Raw genomic sequence first — 8,559 nt, forward strand, 5'->3', positions numbered from 1 at the left:
AGGCACAATATGGACGTCAGCCGTTGTGTCCCGGCAGGCTGCAAGCCGAGGAAACAAACAAAAACAGAAGCTATTCTGGAGTTTTCCTCTCCCACCTAGCAGCAAAAGTGGCAAAGCTCTGAATTGCCATGGAAACCTAAATCAGCATTTACACAAATGCTGGCCCCTGGCCTGATTTCTGGAGATCAAGTAAACAAAGGTTTTCTTTATCAGATAAAGTTCCCAGATTCCTGTGCTAATAAGTACTATTCATCTTAAGAAAGAGACTGATAACTACAGAGACCAAAGTTTTTATTTAATATATTCTAAACAAAATAAGACATCCTCGTAGCAAGAGGAAAACGTTAATAGCCACTGTTTTAATTTTGGAGAGTTTTTAAAATCTCAATTGAAATAATGATTAAAGATAGATAAAATGCCGCCTACCCTATATGGCCCATGAACCAGCAGCTTTAACATCACTTGGGAGAGGACGAGAAATGCTGATTCTCAGGCCCCAACCCAGACCTACTAAATCAGAATTAACATTTTAACAAGAGTCCCAGGTGATTTGTGTAAACATGAAAACTTTGCAAGGCACGGATCTATGCCACTTTAAAATTATTATAGATAATAAAGGCGCATATTTGTTCGTGACGACAGATTGGAGTCTTTAGAACAATGTGATTAATATGTCAAGATAATATTTATTTCATAGAAGATGCAGGTTGCTTGTAACTATGACAAAATCATTCCCCTAAAATCTTGCCTAACTCAGATGTTCAAGATAAACATTTGCTTTGGGTTCAGAATCATTGATGTGCTGGAAAAATTAGCAAAACCAAGTTGAAGACGATGTTAGCCTTACTCTGTGTGAGGGCTGGTCGCACTCAAACAAAGCAAACGTCTCATGGCCACTGTCTGCGCCACTCACTTTCACGTGTCTTTGCCCATGGGAGGAGTTAGCTGTTACCACAAAGTCAAAACAAAGACCAAAGACAGTCCATAAACACCAGGTCAGCACACTCTGCATGCTAGTGGGCAATGCTCTCTTTTTATGCAGCTGTCTTGAGTCCGAACCCACCCAGCACGGCCCACTTAAACTAAGTCTTCGAACACCTTCCACAGAAGTGATAGTCAGTGGTTGATACAGAGAACATGGAGGTAGTCGTGTTTAGACATTATGCGGACGTTTGTTTTGAGCGGAAATCTGGTTTGGAAATTACTCATCCTGGTGAATGAATTAGATTTTGAACCCAATTCCGTTGTCACAGTGGAAAGAGGAGGAATCTGCAGAGCCATGACCTTGCTCCTACAACATATGCTGGCATCCTTGTCCTTTAAGCCACAGTCCATCCCATAATCATCTCTAGGCACCTGCGTGCTTTAAGATGCCCTAAGCCTGCTACGGGTTCATGTGGCTTTTCCACGTGGGTATTTCTTGGGGCGCCTGGGGGGCTCAGTCAGTTAAGCGTCCGACTTCAGTTCAGGTCATGATCTCACAGTTCGTGAGTTCGAGCCTTGCATCAGGCTCTGTGCTGACAGCGCCTGGAAAGAGGCTGGAGCCTCCTTTGAGTTCTGTATTTCCCTCTGTCTCTGGCCCTCTCCTGCTCTCTCTCTCTCTCTCAATCTCCTTCTCTCTCTCTCTCAAAAACAAATAAACATTCAAAAAAATTCCATACGGGTATTTCTTCACACCTGTCTGGTTGCCTCCTACTCTTATGAAGCTCAGTGAAGATTACCTAAGAATGGCTGGTCAAGACTGCAGGCCATAATACTTAGGTATGAGCGGCCGTGGTCAGTAGAGACCTCTATCCTGTTCTGTTAGTATGTTATCTTTAGTCTACGTACACTGTAACATGTTCCTCCATAGCATCCGAACACTGACAAATACACAGATTCATCACATCCCCGAATGACCTGTACGTAGGCCGGTGCGACCACATCCTTGCTGAGGACTCAGTGTGGCACCCGCAGCCTGGCTTTATTATGAAATAGGAAAAGCTGGTCTCTGGCCACTGTGGGACCTTCTCTTTCAGTATGGAATCTCCTCATCTTGCCTTCGAAGAGAGATCCCCTGAGGCCACCACAAAGAGAGAGAGAGAGAGAGTGAGAGTGAGAGAGTGAGAGTGAGAGAAGCATTACAAACCACAGAGAAGAAGTTGTCTTGCTCAGTGTACATAGGTTACTCTTTCCTTTGCAGGATTTAAAACAAAACTGCCGGGGCGCCTGGGTGGCGCAGTCGGTTAAGCGTCCGACTTCAGCCAGGTCACGATCTCGCGGTCCGTGAGTTCGAGCCCTGCGTCAGGCTCTGGGCTGATGGCTCAGAGCCTGGAGCCTGTTTCCGATTCTGTGTCTCCCTCTCTCTCTGCCCCTCCCCCGTTCATGCTCTGTCTCTCTCTGTCCCAAAAATAAATAAACGTTGAAAAAAAAATAAAATAAAAAAAAATAAAAAATAAAACAAAACTGCCTTGAAAGCAGAATGGAAGCTTCTGAGTTCAGCTCTGTGTTATCCAAGCAAGAAAGTTAAAGTTCGGGGCGCCTGGGTGGTTCAGTCGGTTGAGCGTCCGACTTCAGCTCGGGTCATGATCTCACAGTCTGTGAGTTCGAGCCCCGCATCGGGCTCTGTGCTGACAGCTCAGAGCCCGGGGCCTGTTTCAGATTCTGTGTCTCCCTCTCTCTCTCACCCTCCCCCATTCATGCTCTGTCTCTCTCTGTCTCAAAAATAAATAAACGTTAAAAAAAAAATTAAAAAAAAAAAAAAAGAAAGTTAAAGTTCAAACTGAGGATTTCCTGGACAATTAAGCGGTAAAATAGCATCACTGAAGTGAAGTTCTCTACTTGCACATCCAAGTTCTGCACGGTCTTTTCACGTTGCAGTCTGACCTAGCCCCCCTCAGAAAGGGACCGGTGATGGGGATCAGGTTCAGAGTTACCACAGAATCTAACCACTAACTTAAGGGTGAAAAAAACATGAAAGGCTTTTGAATAGTTCACAAAATGTTGAGAAGGGGGACAACCAGGATTGGAAGTTGTGTCCATAGGAGAAATATGTCCGAGATTGGGTCACCCAGCTAGGTTTGTAAAGATGCCCTTGCTCTTGCCACTGGCCACAGACATGGCCCCTCACACCGTTCCTGGATGCTAGGCCCTGTTAGAGCTCTTATCTCCACACCTCTAGAAGCTGGCTGTGGTAACACTGCTTGTGCAAGGGTGGATTCTACCCAGAACTGCCCCTTTGCATCATTAGTTCCTGAGTGAAAATCTTGTGTGGCTAAGTCCACTTGGCGGGGTGGGCCAGGTATCTGGCCGAGTGGGCTGGTGAAAAGACACTGCTGGGTGTCACCCTTCTTCCCTGCTGGCCCAGCTCCAGTTTGGATCTGGTATCTATACTGAATGTGGTCCTATGATTTAGAAAAAGATGCATCCAGAGGCTCCTGGGTGGCTCCGTCGGTTAGGCATCCCACTCTTGATTTCAGCTCAGGTCATGATCTCACGGTTTGCAGGATTGAGCCCCGTGTCAAACTCTATGCTGACAGCCCAGAGCCTGCTTGGGATTCTCTCTCTCTACCTGTCTCTCTGCGCCCCCCTCCACCTCTCAAAATAAATAAATAACTTTTAAAAAAGAAAAAAAAAAGGAAAAGGTGCATCCAACCACCTCAGGAAATGAATCTTAGGCCTTTCAGGATTTCTATTCCCTTGTCACTTATTGACTTAGGAAGGGACATGTGAGCCAACTTTAACCAACGAGATGTGAAGATAAGTTTGCTACAGGGGTGCTTCTGAGGAAAGTTTTTAAAAAAAAAAATTTATGGGGGCGCCTGGGTGGCGCAGTCGGTTAAGCGTCCGACTTCAGCCAGGTCACGATCTCACGGTCAGGGAGTTCGAGCCCCGCGTCGGGCTCTGGGCTGATGGCTCAGAGCCTGGAGCCTGTTTCCAATTCTGTGTCTCCCTCTCTCTCTGCCCCTCCCCCATTCATGCTCTGTCTCTCTCTGTCCCAAAAATAAATAAACGTTGAAAAAAAAAATTTTTTTTTAAAAATTTATGAATATAATTTATTGTCAAATTGGCTTACATTTTTTTAGGAATATAATTTAAATTGTTTTTGAAAAGAGACACAAGTCAGAGGTAGTAGGCTTTTCCTTTCCTTTTCAGCCTACATATTGATGTGATATGATGCAATGTTTGGAGCTTTTGCAGCCTTTTTGTGACCAAAAGGCAAAGTAATTGACATTCCAAGGATGACAGAGCAGAAAAGAAGAAAGGATCTTGGTCCCTAAAGATATTATTGAATCATCCTTATAACAACTATGCCTATGGAGATGATATAATTCATTTTGTGTAAGCCCATTAATTGAGTTAAAGTGATTTTCAGCTGGAAGCATTGCATCTAATACAGGACGACTCATCATTCCATTTTATAGAAAGAAAACTGTGGCTGACCTAGTTTAAATTCCTTTCTAAAAACACATGGATTTTTTTTTTTTTTTTTTTTTTTTTGAGAGAGAGAGAGAGAGAGTCCATGCATGTGAGTGGGGGAGAAGCAGAGGGAGAGGGAGAGAGAGAATCTCAAGCAGGCTCCATACTCAGCACAGAGCCCTGATGAGGGGCTCAATCCCACGGCCCTGAGATCATGACCTGGGCTGAAATCAAGAGTCACATGTTCAACTGACTGAGCCACCTAGGTGCCCCTAGAATTTTGTTTAATTAAAAAGTAAGTTCACACCTTTAACAGAGATGTGTACATGCCTCATGTATGAAATCTGCTATGAGAATCTGAGCCCGTGACAATCATCTCCTTTGTTAAAACCCAATTGTAGGTAGCACCTACACAGGACCTTTTAGTATTCAGTTATACACTAGATCACATAATTCTCTAGATATTTGTCATATGTTCATCTTTGCCCCCAACTAGAAAATAAACTCATTGAAGACAAGTCCATAGATCTTCCAACTTGACTTGGAGGAAAGTCTTCGTTCAGAATCTCTGTACCGACTTTGGCTCAGGTCGTGATCTCGCGGTCCGTGAGTTCGAGCCCCGCGTCGGGCTCTGTGCTGACAGCTCAGAGCCTGGAGCCTGTTTCAGATTCTGTGTCTCCCTCTCTCTGACCCTCCCCCGTTCATGCTCTGTCTCTCTGTGTCTCAAAAATAAATAAACGTTTAAAAAAAAATTAAAAAAAAAAAAAGAATGTCTGTACAAAGGCTACACCAGCCTGGAATGTAGCCCCAGAAGCAGGGGATCAGGCCTCCATCATTCACAGGGCAGAATCTGCTTTAAGATACTTGGTGACACTTACTCCCTAGAGCCAAAAATCTCTGTAACTTTCCACTTTGTAGATAGGCTAACCAGCACCAGCTTCCCTTCAGCAGCCGGAGAACTGCTGGGCCAGCCTAAGCTGGAAGGGTGAGCTGAGCAGAAATGGGCCCTGTTCCCAATGACCTCAAACTTGGGCTTTCCTGAGGATCCTGGTGCCCGAAAGGCAGGGGGCCCAGGCTGGGGAGAGCCTGGATCTGTCCCCTGAGAGCACTCTGGGGATGACTGGGGCACCTTATACCCCAAGTCACAGAGAAACACCCCCACTGCTCCATTAAATATGACACATTGAGAGCATGTAAAGCAACCTTGACATTGTGATTCTAAGAAACAGATGAAGGGGCGCCTGGCTGGCTCAGTCAGTAGAGCATGTGACTCTTGATCTCAGGGTTGTAAGTTGGGTGTAGGGATTACTTAAAAAAAAAAAAAAAAAAAGGTGAAGGCATTCCTTTTTGCTTCTTGCTTTCAGAAATAACACTTAAAAAAAAAAATCATAGTGGAAATATGCCACTCTGGCATAAGGATTATTTTGAGCCGAAGGCAAATGAGAATTAACAGATGTGAGGAGGAGCCTTCTAGGAGCTTCCCTTGTGTGACTAAAAGCAGAAACTTTTGAGAAATGAGGACTGTCACAAATCCCCCATCCTGGGAAGGGTTAAGTCCATGAGGAAGACAGAAAGTGGGCCCAGAGATGGGTCTACAAACAAACCTTAGGAAAGAACCTTGTCTTCCATTAGTTTCCCCCCTATATTTATGTCCCCACAGTGGGCCACCCCTGAAAACCTAACCCCCCTTTCTTTTGCCTTGTCATTTCTCTACAACCTTTACACCCAAATAGGCCTGGGCCCACAGCACAGCATAAAATCACAGGCGTCAACTATCTTGCCTCACAAACCCAACCATTTTACCTACTACTGGCCAGCCACCAAAGGGCTAGGTCTGGAATGTTCTCAAGTCTGTGCCTCTCAGCCCAGACTCCACCTTCTTCCTACCTCCACAGCAGAGACTTGAAGCCACTCAAAACAGAAAAAGTCTTGTTAAACTTTATTCCCTGAGTCACGCATGGGTCTACACCTTATGTAACAATTTCTGTGATTCTAAGCTGAGCAGTCAAGGTTGCATAAATCATTACAGGACTATGGGGCATCTGGGTGGCTCAGCCGGTTGAGTGTCTGACTTCAGCCCAGGTCATGATCCCGCGCTTTGTGTGTTCGAGTCCCGTGTCGGGCTCTGTGCTGATAGCTCAGAGCCTAGAGCCTGCTTCAGATTCTGTGTCTCCCTCTCTGTGCCCCTCCCCCACTCTGTCTCTCTATCTCCCCAAAATAAATAAACTTAAAAAAAAATCATTACAGGACTCAAAGACCTATTTGCTATACAATTTCATAATTAAGAGACACTAGTGACCTGACTTTTCCATGAAAAGGAGATAATTTCAAGGTAAACAGTCTTACTCCCAGAACAATGGAGCCTACTCATATATCTAAGTAGTAGCTTTGCCCTGTGGGGCCAAGCCTCCATCCGAAACCACTGACAGAAAGTGCCAGTAATCTGGAAGGACATTTAGAAGGAATACTAATCCTTTAAATCAAATAGGGTCTGTCTGGAAGAAAAGTTCTGCGAAGAAATCCGAAGGGCTTGAAGAAAAAATGTGCTTAAAGATAAGACAAAACAGAAAAAGCACTCAAAGTGAGTTGGCATCTCAGAGAAGAAAAGGCAAAAACCTATGCTAAGATAATTAAAATAGTTCGGTGACAGCAAAGTCATGAAACAGTGGACTCTAATTATGGACAACAATGCATGAAGGAATTTAGTAAATGACAAAGACAGCAATTCAGACTCTTGAAGAAACATTCTTCAATAAATGGTGTGGCAGTAACAAGCTAACTGAGAATTCGATACATTTGATACAAATTCACACTGAAAAGGTATATGTGGATCAAAGATTTACACATTTTTAAAATGAATCTATAAAAATCTTAGAGATAAACATAGATTGTTTCTTTCTAATAATCTTGGCTTAGAGAAGACTTTCTTAAAAAGGCATTAACCCGGACACCACAGAGAATAAGACTGTTAAAATGGATTCAGTAGAAGTAAAAGTTTGCTGCAGGGGGAAAGGAAGGGAAACATTTCCTTGGCCTTCAAGGTCTTCCAGCTGGACTAAGAATTAAATTTACATGAGACAGATTATCAGGAGAAAGAAACCCAAAGTTTTATGTGCACACGGAGGCCCGATAATCAAACTGAGGCCTAAAGAAATGGCCAGGCAGGCAGTTTTTATACTTTTTATACAAAAAGACAATAGATCTGTGGGGAATTGACAGGATGAGAAAACTTAGCTTCAATTAGAAGGAATTCTAAACAGAGTTTTGCTGGGGTAGTAAATTAGGAAAAAGTAATAAGGATTGTCTTCACAGCCTGCTTGGCTGTAAATTTCCCATCTCTGGTGATAAGGATGTCTCTTGACCTCCTGATACAGGGAGGGCATCTTTCACACGGGAGGTTTATTTCCTGCTTTGGGGGTGGGGGGGGGGGACCCGGGAGGGTCTGAATGTCCCTCCTGCACAGTCTCTTCAGCAACTTTTATTTAAAATAGGTGCACCTGAGGCACCTGGGTTATTCAATCCATTAAGCGACAGACTCCTAATCTCGGCTCAGGTCGTGGTGATCTCCTGTTTCATGAAATCGAGCCTCGCATTCGACTCTGTGCTGACAGTGTGGACCCGGCTTGGGTTTCTCTCCCTCTCTTCTGCCCCTCACCAGCTGGCTCTTTCTCTCTCTCTCTCTCTCTCTCTCTCTCTCAAAAATAAAAAAAATTCAAACATTAAAAAAAAAAGAGGTACGATACTAGCAACCCTACTGAAAATTTAACAAAAGATCCAGAAGATCCTTCATAGGGGGAAAATGCAACTTGCTTATGACCCAGAGAAAAGATGCTCACCCTTGCTCATAATTAGGGAAATGCAAATTAAAACAACAGTGAGGTACAATTTTTCATCTCACAGAGTATAAAAGATCAAAAAATGTATAGTGTTGGCTAGAGTGTGGACATAAGGACCTTTGTAAATCTTGGTGAAAGTTTCTGAAAACAGAAATCTATCAAAATTTTAATGGATGTGTGTTTCAGCACAACTTTGTACTGCAGGGACACATCCTAAAGATAGAGTCATGCACGGGTATCCGTATCTCTGAAGAGAGATGTTATCACAAAACTGGTTGTGGTTAAATTCATGTGGGGCATTAACACAGTGGAGATCTAACTCTAG

Source organism: Puma concolor, chromosome A1 (assembly GCF_028749965.1).
Source record: "Puma concolor isolate L17-30 chromosome A1, mPumCon1.1.hap2, whole genome shotgun sequence".
In the NCBI taxonomy this organism is placed as follows: domain Eukaryota; kingdom Metazoa; phylum Chordata; class Mammalia; order Carnivora; family Felidae; genus Puma; species Puma concolor.